This window comes from Papaver somniferum, chromosome 7, assembly GCF_003573695.1.
Source record: "Papaver somniferum cultivar HN1 chromosome 7, ASM357369v1, whole genome shotgun sequence".
NCBI classification, from domain to species: Eukaryota; Viridiplantae; Streptophyta; class Magnoliopsida; order Ranunculales; family Papaveraceae; genus Papaver; species Papaver somniferum.
The window spans coordinates 146,376,682-146,390,929 of NC_039364.1; the positions used below are offsets into that span (position 1 = coordinate 146,376,682).

The 14,248-nt window shown below is 37.1% G+C and overlaps 1 pseudogene; it reads right to left on the reverse strand.

The window, feature by feature from the left end:
- Positions 1-2,435: 2,435 nt before the first annotated feature.
- LOC113300735 lies at positions 2,436-2,535 on the reverse strand (annotated as a pseudogene).
- Between the last annotated feature and the right edge of the window lie 11,713 nt (positions 2,536-14,248).

Sequence of the window (14,248 nt, forward strand, 5' to 3'; positions counted from 1 at the left end):
TGGCTATATATAGGATGGGTCAAGTCACAATTAGGGTTATGAAGTCATTGGAGCAGTCGTAGAGAAGTTTGTAACACTACAGAGCTGAGAAGATCAAATTGCAGGAAACCCGTGTTTTTGCTGCTGCTGCTGAAGAACAAGCATTGGAAATAAGAACAACGTCTCAAATTCGTAACGCTGCTACAGTAACTTCTTCGTAACAGTCAGTCATTTTTTTTGCAATACCAATACATCGTTTCAAACAGTCAGTGTTATAGTTTTTCATCTTTTAATCAACTTTTGAACCATAAACAAATATTTTGAGCAAGTGATTAATATAAGGAGCTAAACCCCATTGCTGAGGCGATAGAGGAAGCTATTTTTCCAACAAGAAGTGGTATATCCTATTTTATTTATTTATTTGCAATTATTATATGATTATTTGCCTTGGTTGAAAATTGTTTGAATGATTTTTGTTAAGAAATTGTTATTTCTTTTGATAGAGCATACTTGGACCTAGGTTTTTGATGTTCTATGCTTCGGATTTACACTTGTTATTTTGAGAATCTACCTGTTGCAATAGTTAGAATCAACTTGAACGAGAAAATTGCATAAATATAATTATTGGGATTAAATCACTTTGAACTTGGAAAATAGTGGAATCTTAGCCACAGTGTTCTTTTAATATTGATATCATCTTTGGTTGATTTTGTGACAATTTTTACTTTGTTTTCTATTTTAGTTTTAGAATTTAAGTCTATATTTTATCATTCGCAAGTCTGAGAATCGAACCACTTTTATCACTATCTACAATCACATCAATTTTTGGCGCCGCCGACGCGGATTTGCTTTTAGGATTTTAGACTTATTTTTTCTTTTATTTTTTAGGTTTTTATTATTTTTGTTCTTTTTTACGTTTTTGGGTATTTATCTTTTGTCTACAGGTTTTAGATCATAAAGAGAATTGAGCCAAGGAGTTTGGTGATTTCGTAAAGATTGGATCTTAAAGCATAAAGACTTGGAGCGAAAGATTAAAGAAAAAAGAACGGAAAAGAAAACAATTTCTTTTTAGTTATTTTTCTTTATTATTAAAAAAAAAAAGAGAACTGTATTAGGATTTTTTATTTTTGTAATTTTTTCTTTTCTTTTTGGACACTTGGACATTAAACTTTGGACATTATTATTTTTAAACCCTAAGGAAGGGTTGGTTTAAATATAAACTGTGTGCAGAGAAGGACGGTGATTACGATATCGCCTCGGCCCCTCGGGTTCGTACATGACATAGGAATCGTGGCCTGAGTCGACTTCAGCGGTTCTTCGCCCGTCTGGTACGGGAGGTAAGTTTTTCGAAACACCCGCGAATCCCCTATCAGCGGGTTTACTGTATTCCTTCGTTTGCATATATGCTGAGGACTTGAAAACGGCTGCTTTAATTTCCTAGTAAAGGGCAAGGACTGGCCATACAAGATAAGGGTTCGGATTTCATCACCGTTCTCTTCTTGCCCGCCTTAGGAAAACGAAACCAAACGCGAACCTAAGCCTAAAATTTTGACTAGAACGACACCTATAGGGTAACGAGCTTAATAGGAAAGTCGTTCGAAGAATATTGGTTACTCTTTTGAGCATACTTCGAAGTTCTTGAAGGTTTCTGTGAGTTGAATGCGTGACTGCGCCGCCTTGTAACCGGTGAGGCCTTGGGTATCAAAGCTCCACTAAGCTTCCCTCGCCTCGATTCAACTTACTTTGACTCGGATTGATTCTAGAGGGGTTTTCTCAGATTGTAACGAGTTCCTTTTCGAAAGAATAGAAGATGGTCTAGAAACAATCTAAGTGGAGCCATCATGCTTTTTGTTTGCTAGAAATTTAGGTTTGATTTGGTTGAGTCAGCCTTGTTTTGTATTTGCATAGAATTCCCTACCTTATTTTGTTGCATGCCTGAACGTAAAAGAGACGCCTAGGTAGATTTGTTAAAGAGAAACCTAGTAGTTCTAAGCGTCTTGATTACCTCAATTTAGAAAGTCCGATTCGTGAAGATTCCGTTTTTGAACATCCGTTTGAGGAAAGAATCCCTGATAGTCCAATAGCGCCAGAAATGGCAACTTTGAAAGCCTTGTTGAATCCTACTATGACTACTCGTCCCTCGTGTATCAGGTAACCTGAAACTGAAGCAAATTATGAACTTAATCCTGGAACCTTATAGTTGCTCCAAATATTTTTAGGGAAAGAAAATGAAAACCCCTATTTCCATGTTAGGGACTTTGAGGAAATTTGTAGTACCCTGAAAATTAGAAACCTTGATGATGATGCTTTAAAACTCAGGTTATTCCCCTTTTCCTTAAAAGATAAAGCCAAGTCGTGGTTGTATAGTTTGGCTTCCGAATCAATTGAAACCTATGAACAACTTACATCTGCCTTTTTGAAAAAGTTTTTCCCTAGGCACAAAATCTCGTCTATTAGGACGCAAATCTGCACGTTTACACAACAGGAGGGAGAATCTTTGTATAGGTATTTGGAAAGGTTCAATGATTTATTAGCCCAATGTCCTCATCATGGTTTAGAAAAGGTTAGGTTAGTTCATATTCTTTATGAGGGTTTAGATTATCCCACCACAACTACAGTAGAATCCATGTGTACAGGTGGGTTTGAAAACCAAACAGTTGATGATGCGATGACATATTTGCATGAAATCGCCGAAAAGACCCAACAATGGGAAAGCAATAGGGTACCCCAGAAAACAATTCTTCTAGACAGAGGAAACGTTAATAGGGTAGAAGGAAGCTTTGAATCAGATGCCAAAATTGTTGATATAGCGAAAAGGTTAGAAACTTTAGAAGTGGGTCACACTAGTGGTAGATTGGAGCCTTTTTGGGAAGGCCAGAATAATGAAGAGCAAGCCAATGCTCTCTATAATAACACTAGGTATGATAACCGTCAGAAGTTTGACCCATATTCAGAAACCTATAATCCTGGTTGGAGAAACCATCCGAACCTTTCATGGTCTAAGGGACAGAGTCAAGGTCAGTTTAGTAATTCTAATGATTCCCCAGGTTTTGGTTACACTAAGAACTCATCAGGCCCAGAAAACAAAACGAATAGCTTAGAGGAATCTATTAAGATGTTAGCAAAAACTCAGGATATGTTAGCACAGAGCCAAATTAGTTTTCAACAGGAAACCAAGCAGAACTTTCAAACTAGTGCTCAGAGCCTTGCTAAGCTAGAACTTCAAGTCGGCCAAATAGCTAAGACCTTAAGTGAGAGAGATAACGAAGGCTCCCTAGTCAGACTACCCCCAACCCTAGAGGAGTTCATGAAGTAGGTGCAAAACCATCGAATCAATTGAATGCTATTAGAACCCTTAGGAGTGGTAGAGTAGTAGACAATCAGGTAACCATGCCCGATAGTGAACACACTGTAGTTCACCCCTCAGGATCTCATCCCTCAGGACCACTAACTGAGGAGACTGATAAAATTTCCGATGATGCCAATTCGGTTCCTGAGAGGTCTGATTCTGTGCCTAGAGTCCCATTTCCCCAGCTATTAGCATCAACAAAGAAGGAATCGAACTTTAATGACATATTGGAGGTTTTTAAGCAAGTTACCATAAACCTTCCTTTATTAGATGCAATTAGGCAAATTCCTGCTTATGCCAAGTTCCTTAAGGATATGTGTACGCGAAAGCGAAAACTTAGCGTCCATAAGAAAGCCTTTTTAGCTAGTCATGTAAGTTCAATCATTCAGAACACTACCACTCCAAAGTACAAAGACCCAGGTTCCCCAACCATTGCTTGTACAATAGGTAAACACCGGGTAGAAAAAGCTTTACTTGACTTAGGGTCCAGTGCGAACTTACTGCCGTACCATGTGTACTTACAGCTAGGACTTGGTGAAATGAAACCTACTCAGATAACACTGCAGTTAGCTGATAGGTCTGTCAAAATTCCTCGAGGTGTTATCGAGGATGTTCTTATTGAGGTCGACAAGTTTATTTATCCAGTGGATTTCGTGGTCCTAGATACCCAACCTATCCCTGACCCAGAGAACCAGATACCTGTGATTTTAGGTCGCCCATTCTTAGCTACGTCTAATGCGATCATAAACTGTCGAAATGGTGTGATGAATTTATCCTTTGGTAATATGACTATCGAAATGAACATTTTTAATGTCAGTAAGATACCTTATGAGCTAGATGACACATGTGTTGAAGAGGTGAACATTATAGGAACCTTAGTTCAGGAGTCATTACCAAATATCGCATCGGAAGATCCATTAGAGAGTTGTCTAGCCCACTTTAACATGGATTTCGACGAAGATAGCAATATTGAACAAGTGAATGCTATGTTGGATTCTATTCCTATGTTAGATACTGATAAATGGAAAGCTAGGTTCGAACCATTACAAGCTTTTGAGTCTACCTTACTCCCTTGTTCAGAAGAGCCTCCTAAGTTGGACCCTAAATCTGCATTCTTAGGGCCATCTAAGACTTTTCCTGTGATTATAGCATCCGATCAGGACAGCAGGCCAGAAATCATGCTTCAAGACAATAAGGAAACTCTATGGTTGACCATACAAGATATGAAACATATAAGTCCTACAGCTAGTATACCTCAAAATAATTTAGAGGATGAACCACCTGGTTATAACTCAGAGAAAGCAATTGACCTTTTCAGAAACCTGATGGTCTAGAAATTAGGAATATTGTGACTAGTATATCTAGAGACACCCAAAATTCTAAGTTTGGGGGTAGTGATCGTCAATTATCCCCAGTAGAAGTCCCTAACTTGGGACTCGATCCTAGTGCTTATGAGGTATCACTTGAGTCTATTCAGACTCCACAACCCGATCCTCCTGATACTGTCCAGGAGGAAATCCAGCTATTAAAGTCCCTTTTTTCGGATGAATCTGTTTTTCAAGACACTCATATGAAGCCCAATTGGGTGCCCCAAATAAATCCAGTTGTCTTGCAAGAAACTTTCAATGAGGTTGTGCTCCTTATGTTATTTTTTCTGATCCTGTGTAGTTGTTTCATATTAGTGGCAGTTTTATTTGGTTTTGATGACCCACGGTTAGTTCGACTACTGATATATGATTTGAAAGATAACTAGCCATTTTATGAAACTTGATGTCTGGCTGAAGACTTTAAACTTAGCACTTCTTGGGAGGTAACCCAATCTCATGCAACAAGGTAATATCTTTCCTTAACTCTTTTGCTTCAATGGTAACAGTTTCTCTTTGTTCATGCTTTTAATTTCATCTTTAGAACATTGAGGACAAAGTTAGATTTAAGTTTGGGGGTATGGGAGAAACTTTTTAGTTGCAGTATGAATAAATAAACTCCAGGGCTTAGAAATTTATGCCTATTGAGGATTGCACTAACTAATCTAAGTGGATGGAAGCATTTTGATCGTAGGAGTTGAGGAACCAATCTGATTAGATGGAAACATCTAGAAGAGTCTATTCATAAAAGCACAGATCTCAGGTGTTAGAAATAACATGATAGTTTCACCATATCTCATTGAGTCCTTTTCACTTCTATTTTTATTTTATTTTGTTTTTAAACTATGTTACTCTAAGTGATTAGGTGGGGCTCACGATTCAAGTTGTTACCAATGCTAGGGTGAATTAGAGTGAGATACCAACAAAAAAAAAGTTGAAAAAAAAAAGTTGAGACCGGACCAATTAGACCAATCGGAATAAATATTAACACTTGGATAGCAATATGTGTGTTCTCCCTGTCTCCGTCGCCTAAACAAGCGTGGAATGCAGGACCCGTGGGAACTATCGTGTAATATGCTGACAAGAAGCATGCGCTTGGATCCAAAAGATCTATTCATGCCGTTAAAAAAAAAAAATCGAGAAAAAAGGTTATTATTCTATGTAGTCAACCACTGGTTCCCTTGTATATGCCAGTTTGTTGATCTAGATTTAGGTTATCGGCCGCTGGTTCCCTTGTATATGCCAGCAGTGTTGATATTAGTCAGACCGGTATCTCAGTCCATTAGGATAGGTTCATTTTAGCAGTGGCCTTCAGACAGATATGTGAAACATCGATCATTTGGTCAACATCAACACCATCTATGTTTTTCTATATCCATCTCTTAATCTTTCCATGTGATTAGTTTGACTCCGAATATGATGTCCATAGTGCAACTATCTGAGTAGAGCTCTGTCACTTATATATGAATTTTAGTATGCTTGAGTGCAAACTCGTGTACATCAATTGGAATTTCGCATCAGGGTACTTCCTCTTGTAGTCAATAAGTATGCCAACCAAGGAGATTCTTTAGTGCCTTCCAAGGTTCGTTGTAGATAGCTAGGGTCTGGAGTATTAAGGTTTTGTGGGTATATCTCTAGTAAGCCCTCCCGAGACTATAACTCGGCCACTAGGGACACCTAGGGGTTTAAAGGCTTATTGCATACGCTAAATGCAATCGACGATGCCTGCGACAGTGAGTTAGGATTTTATTTTGTAGTTTTGATTTGCTCGGGACTAGCAAATAATAAGTTTGGGGGTATTTGATAGACGCATTTATGTGTCTAATTTGTCCCAATTGTATATATTGTTAGTGCTCGATTTTGTACTTATTTGGTTATTTTATGTCTTTGTAGGTGTTTTTGGAGAAATAAGCTTTTGCGGCGAAATTGGCTCAAAATGTGGCATTTGAACCTCCGTAGATAACGTACCAGAAGCACCCCAGAAGTATGCCAGAGACACCCCAGAAATACCCCGGAGGAACCCCGAAAAAGTGTTGAAAACATCCCAGAAAAATTACTAAAGGCACCCAAGGGACAAGTGTTATGCGGACCCAGCACCCTGGATAAGGGGTAACCTAATTACTAGGGGGAGGTCACCTTCACCTTTTGAATTTTGAATTTGGCGGCAAATTGTGGCAGACGTGACTCATATTAGAGTTCGCATTCTTGGGACGATTTAAGGAGATTCAACCTCGGATTTTCGTTGGGCTGGACATGTTAGAGCACAACAGGGTTGCTACAAGTGATTGGACCGAACGAATTGGGCTAGAGAAGCCGGGAGAAGCAAACAGAGGCGTCGGAAGTTTATTGGGTTTGTTGATGATTGGGCTTAGTTTTAGTCGGAGTTTGACGTAGAGATGGATTGGGATTCAGTTGATACACCAAAAGGATTGGTATGTGTCACAGATTCGGAAAAATAGGCAGCAATTCTCGGTAGAAGCAAAACAGAGAGGCGTAAAAAATAAAAAGAGAAAACTTTCCGTGGAAGAAAAGAAGGATTTACTCGCAATTTTCGATCCTGTTGGCTATATATAGGATGGGTCAAGTCACAATTAGGGTTATGAAGTCATTGGAGCAGTCGCAGAGAAGTTTGTAACACTACAGAGCTGAGAAGATCAAGTTGCAGGAAAACCCGTGTTTCTGCTGCTGCTGTTGAAGAACAAGCATTGCAAATAAGAACAACGTCTCAAATTCGTAACGCTGCTACAGTAACTTCTTCGTAACAGTCAGTCCTTTGTTTTGCAACACCAATACATCGTTTCAAACAGTCAGTGTTATAGTTTTTCATCTTTTAATCAACTTTTGAACCATAAACAAATATTTTGAGCAAGTGATTAATATGAGGAGCTAAACCCCATTGCTGAGGCGATAGAGGAAGCTATTTTTCCAACAAGAAGTGGTATATCCTATTTTATTTATTTATTTGCAATTATTATATGATTATTTGCCTTGGTTGAAAATTGTTTGAATGATTTTTGTTAAGCAATTGTTATTTCTTTTGATAGAGCATACTTGGACCTAGGTTTTTGATGTTCTATGCTTCGGATTTACACTTGTTATTTTGAGAATCTACCTATTGCAATAGTTAGAATCAACTTGAACGAGAAAATTGCATAAATATAATTATTGGGATTAAATCACTTTGAACTTGGAAAATAGTGGAATCTTAGCCTCATTGTTCTTTTAATATTGATATCATCTTTGGTTGAGTTTGTGATAATTTTTAGTTTGTTTTCTATTTTAGTTTTAGAATTTAAGTCTATATTTTATCCTTCGCAAGTCTGAGAATCGAACCACTTTTATCACTATCTACAATCACATCATGGAACTTATCGACAAAAAGGTATGTGAATACTTGAACTTATATGTCACTCAAAAGTCTATCTACTCTATCTCCTACTCTTTGAGACAAGAAGTCATATGCTATATATATAGACTTGGATTATACACATTTGGTATTTCGAGCCGAGTATACCTCGCCTATCTATATCTCAAAATATGTGTTGGTAAGATTTTCGCTTCGATCAAGTTTATCTTTACCTAGTGACGAAAGTCATAATATGTTTCAATCACTTTGGAAAATTGCTTTGACGAGAAATGGTTTGTGAATAACAACTATATAACGTCCTCTAAAAATGTTTCAATGATTGAAATGAGAGTTTAGATTACATAACCAATGGTGGACATAAACATTGTTGTGGAAACACATTTATGTATATGTCCTATTCCTTGAACCAAAGTTTGCGAACTTTGTTGATCAAGAGAAACCGGAAGAATGGCTTTGCCAAGTCCGCGAACTCAGTCCGCGAACTTCCGAACTTCTCATCCCGAGAAATTCTGCTGGAATTGACAAACTAGACTAGTCCGCGAACCCAGACCGCGAACGGCGGAAGGTCTTTGCCGAGATTTTCTGCTGGAGTTTGTAAACTCTACCGGTTGCTTAAGTCCGCGAACCTAATCTGCGAACTTGAGAAAGGTTATATATCTTCTGGAGTTTGACTAAGGAATGCAGTATGCAAACCGTGGCTATAAAAGTTCATGAACCGATTCAAGTGAATCAAATCATCTTTGCTTCAATTGTGTCTTGTGTAGTACATGAGATTTCCTTGCAATTGAGCAACTCTCTAACTAGTTCGTTTGAAGTCATTTGAACTAGTTATGGTGATGAAGAACATAGTTGATATGAAATGCTCATATGGCAAAACTTTTGGTTGACTATTATTGAACCAAAAGTGCATACGTTTGGGTACGGTTAACAAACCTAGAAGTGTGCATCGTCTAGTGAGTGTAACAAGCTAAGTTTTAGATCTAACAATCGAGAAATATTAGCTTGAATCTAAATCAGGTTTTCATCTAATGGTGGATATTGTTTGCTTTGTGACCAAGGCAAAACCCTGATTTGAAAGACTATATAAAGGAGACATCTAGTATTGTGCAAAACCAATACCCACAACTTACGTGTGATACTAGTTTGCATACTAGAGGCGATTCTCCTTTAACCTCTGGTTTTCTTTTCTCAAACCGGTTTAACAACTTAAAGACTTCATTGGGATTGTGAAGCCAGACCGATACTATTTTTATCATAGTTGTGTGATCTGATCTTGCATCTTCTATCGTACGAGTACAATCAGATTGATTGGCTTGAGATTGATATCTCCGATACGAAAGATATAAAAAGTAATCACACACGTCTTCGTCTCATCGTTTGTGATTCCGCGACATCTTGATTCACTAGCATATGATTAAGATTGTTGCGAGGTGATTGATTAATCTAGGTTGTTCTTCGGTAATATAAGACCGGATTATCAATTGGTTCCTGTTCACCTTGATTATTATCAAAAGATGGAACAAAACCTTTAGGGTTTATCTATGGGAGACATATTGATCCTTTCATAGACTTGTCTAAGTGAGACAGATTTTTTTATTGTCAAAGCCTGCGATTTTGGGTCGTAGCAACTCTTAGTTGTGGGTGAGATCAGCTAAGGGAATCAAGTGCGCAGTATCCTGCTGGGATCAGAGGCGTAGGAGCATAACTGTACCTTGGATCAGTGGGAGATTGATTGGGGTTCAACTACAGTCCAGTTCGAAGTTAGCTTGGAGTAGGCTAGTGTCTTTAGCGGCTTAATACAGTGTGTGTTCAATCTGGACTAGGTCCCGGGGTTTTTCTGCATTTGCGGTTTCCTCATTAACAAAATTTCTGGTGTCTGTGTTATTTCTATTTCCGCATTATATTTGTTTATATAATTGAAATAATACAGGTTGTGCGTTTGAATCAATCAATTGGAAATCCAATCTTTGGTTGTTGATTGATATTGATTGATCCTTGGATATTGGTATTTGGTACCATCAAAGTTATTTCTTGTATTTGATAAAGACTCGCTGATTTTTATTAGCATGAGTAAAGATCAAATCAAGAGAGAAATATTAACTCCTCGATATACTTTAATCTAGATTGAGTCTGACTATTTAGTTGATTCTCTAACAAAGTATATTGGAGTTAGTCCATACAAATTGCTAAGCGAAATATTGGGTGGTGTTATTAGACCCCCGCTTTTTCAATTGGTGTCAGAGCAGGCAAGCACGTTTAAGACCTCAAAAGTATGTGTTTGTAGCGATCTGACTCTATGGACAAGAGTAGTATCTCTGATAAACGCGTCGCCAGAAATAAAAGTTCTGTCTCGTCTAATTCTAATAAAGAGAAAGATACTTTAATCTCGAATATAGACGAACCTTGTGTTCTGACAAGACAGACAAACACTGACATGTGTGATTCCGATTACCCTTCTAAAGAGACTTTCTCTATTAATGAATGGATGCAACTGAAGAGAGTAAATTGATTCTAAATCTTGCTAGAATCCAAGCTGATAGATCTAATCTATTAAAACACCATGTCAATGTTCTACTTGGTGTTATAAGAGATTGCAAACTCAAAGGTAATGTTGAAGATCAGTCTTCGTGCACGAATCTTGAGGCTAGCCTCGAAAGATATGCCTTGGAAATTGAACATCGCTTGAGTAAGCTCTCGATTCAAGGACGTTCAAAGCAATCTAACATGCCAAGTACTTCTGACACTGCTGGTGTTGTGTACTCAGAAGTAAAAACAGATGTGCCTAAAGTCTCCATCAATCAAGGATGTTGCACATCTAATAAAGAGAAGAAATCTTCTAACGATGATATTAAGACCGTACTTTAAAATCATTTTGATGATCAGAAAGTATGTATTGTCTGTGAGACAATGAGTTCTGTTAAACGAAAAGGAAACTCTAGGTTGAAGAAAAACTCCTTGGTTCAACTTCAGCACATCCTGGATTTAATTCTCAAAGGTGTAACTGATATTCTTATGTCTAAACCAATTGGTTTTCGTACCTACCCTGTGTATGTTACCAGGAAAGTCAGTTCAATGAGTTCCTCGAATTCTCAAGAGCAGAACAGACATCTTAATAAACATCATCTAAAGGAAGATCGTGTCATGTTCTCTGGAAGCAACATTACCCCTAACGTGAACGAAATCCTAGGAGAAAGAAGGAAAATTAATGAGTTGAGAGATAATATAAAAGAGTTAATTGAAGGATATAAAGAAATTGTCAACAGTATGTCTTCCGCCTCATGTCAAAATCCTTCTGGTAAGAACTCCAACTATGTCTCGTATTTTGATGATAGTAAGTTTTATGATAATTTCTTACATCAAAAGGGATCTCGCCCTAGTTTTAGGAGAAAAAAGAGACTTGATCGTAAACACAAATCTCTTGATGAGATGGTTGCTCATACTTGTGCTAATTAATCACAAGGAGGAATCTCATTCACAAAAATCCTGGTTGAGTGAGATATTGTCAGGTGTGCTTGATGGCAAAGTGTTTTCTGATTCTATAAACTATTTTCTTATCGTCTTTAGCTGGACTATCAATCACAAACATTTTTGCATAAGTATTTTTTTTGTGCTTTGTTTGTTTTATTCTTTTGGGTAATGTTGTACTCGGACGGATACCTGTTCTGGCTCGAGTCAACGGTTCTAAGAAACCCTATAATATCTTCCCCGAGAATAAATATCCGACCTCTTGGTTACAAGTCACGTACGTGTACTTCAGGTTGGATTTTGGGTTTTCAAGAATGAATTCCTCCTCATCTTGCTACGGTGGTTTTGCAAAAGGATTCCTTGACAAAGAGATTGTTGTTGAATCTAAGAGGAAGAGAACAATCGTAGATGAAGATCATCCTAATGCTTCATGTTTCTTTGCCAATGATCATGAAGATGCTGAGAAGGATGATATGCTGAAATTGTTCATGACTTTCTTAAGTACTTTGGGGAAGCAAAACAACAGCTCGTTGATACTCTAAAAGGTCTTGATAAGTTGAAAACTGAGTTGGAAAAGGTTGTCTCTGACCTTGGTCTCATAAAACATCAAATCAATGATCTTCATAAAGAGAATCATCTCTCCGATGATACAATGGTAGTTGTTGATCACAAGCTCAAAGACCCTATGACTCGTGAGGATCCTGAACCGTCCATATGATCTTAGTTCGTGTTCGGGCATAGCGATGGAGTCTGTTTTTCTTTAGCTTGTTGCCTAGTATGTCTTCTTTTTGATTTAGTTATAAGTAACTAGTGCTTGAATAGCAATGATTGTGACTACACATAGCTATTTTTTTTCACCTTCTTGTTTTTTAGGTTTATTTATTATTAAATTCTAAAAATATTTGGAGGATGATGTTTTTTGAAGTATTAATCTTTATGATTTGTTATATCGCAATTTGTTATGGGATATGTATGTTTACGTCCGTGAACTTGAAGGTCCCATATTTTGTCAAAAGTAAAGTCGTTCATGAGTTGGTATTCACGTATTGGTAAAAGAATGAATAGACTTTTGACAAATACAAAAGTTAAGCCTATATTGTCAATTCTTTGACGGAAGAAGGTTAAAATCTTTTGTTTTCAAGGATTATGTCTATTAATATCGTTATGAAAATAGTGATTGAAGATAGAATGAATCCTTGAGTATTCTGCAGTATTGATCATCCCTGATCCATATTTTATGTATTATTGTGAGGCTCCGTAATGTGTCTTATGTTGAGCACTATACGACCGAGTTCATTATTTTTTTATTAGCTTTGTTGGTTGTTCCGTAAGGTACTTTATGTTGAGCATTTTTGAACTAAATTAATCATCTTGTTTGGTTATTTATTTATTGCTCCATAAGTCTTTTTATGTTGAGCAAAACAATTGACAATTGCATTGATTACTTTTGTAATTAGTTTGGTTGTGTATTCCAATTAGATTAATTATGGGTTCACTTGTAATTAATCTAGTTGAGTATCTTCATACTCCATAAGATTCCTATTATGTTGAGTATATGAACGACTATCCTATTCATTTTCTAATGGTTATGTTAGTCGTATGCTCCGTAAGTTCTCTTATGTCGAGCATAATCAATTAAGTTGGTCACTTTTTGTGTTTAATTTGATTGAGTATTCCGATTAAGTTAATCATGGGTTTACTTGTGATTAATTTGATTGAGTTTTTGGATATAGAAAATCATTCTCATGGTTTTTGGTGTCCAATAAAATCCTTCTTTTCTTTTGAAATTAAGGTCGCTCTTGTTGTTCTTTCGGGAACGACATAAAATGGGGGAGAGTTCTTTTGAACTTGTGCTTAATGGTAATATCTTGAGGGGAGTGCGGTTGTGGAATATTAGAGGGGTTATCTTGTATCTTTAAACTCCTTGATGAATGCTATTAGCTTTGGCTATATGATTGCATCTAAATTAGATGGTATGTATTTTTCTTTTAGTCATGAAATGTGTCTTACGGAAATTTCATTATGATCCCGTACTTGTACGTTTGCCAATTTTATTGACAAAAAGGGGGAGAATTAATATGTAGTTTACACTACAAATACATATGGTTTTCGGATCATTGTGTAAGGGGGAGTGGTTTCCATGTGAGATGGAGTATTGACTGAGGGGGAGTGATACATATCACCATAGTATTATTATTGAAGTTGTGATACAATTGAACTTTGAAACTGTGTAATAATACTATGACACTGTATAACAATGATCGAGACCGATGCTTTCTCATTGTTATATCTACGGATCTTCGACAACGGTGATGCTAAACTTACAACCTTTAGGATTATTGGAGTACTTGGAAGTGACGAAGATTTCGAGGAATGTTGAAGATTAGACATGTGGAATAGGAGCTACTAAAGTTTCTTTATCTTTTTTGTATTCCATATTTATTGATAGTTTTGTCACTAAAATTGGGAAAAGAGGAGATTGTTAGAGCATTGCTCGGTCGAACTCGCATGCGTTGCTATCTCAAGCATGTTTGTCAATGTTAGAGATCAAAACTATAAGTCTTGATTTCTAATCTATTATAGCTAAGTCTCGGACTAGGATAGAAAGTGTAGTTGAGCTCAAGGACTTCATGGCGATTCATCATACAAGAAGAAGAACTACTCAAGGAACCGGTGGAACTTCTCGAAAAAAAGGTATGTGAAGTCTTGAACGTATCTGTCACT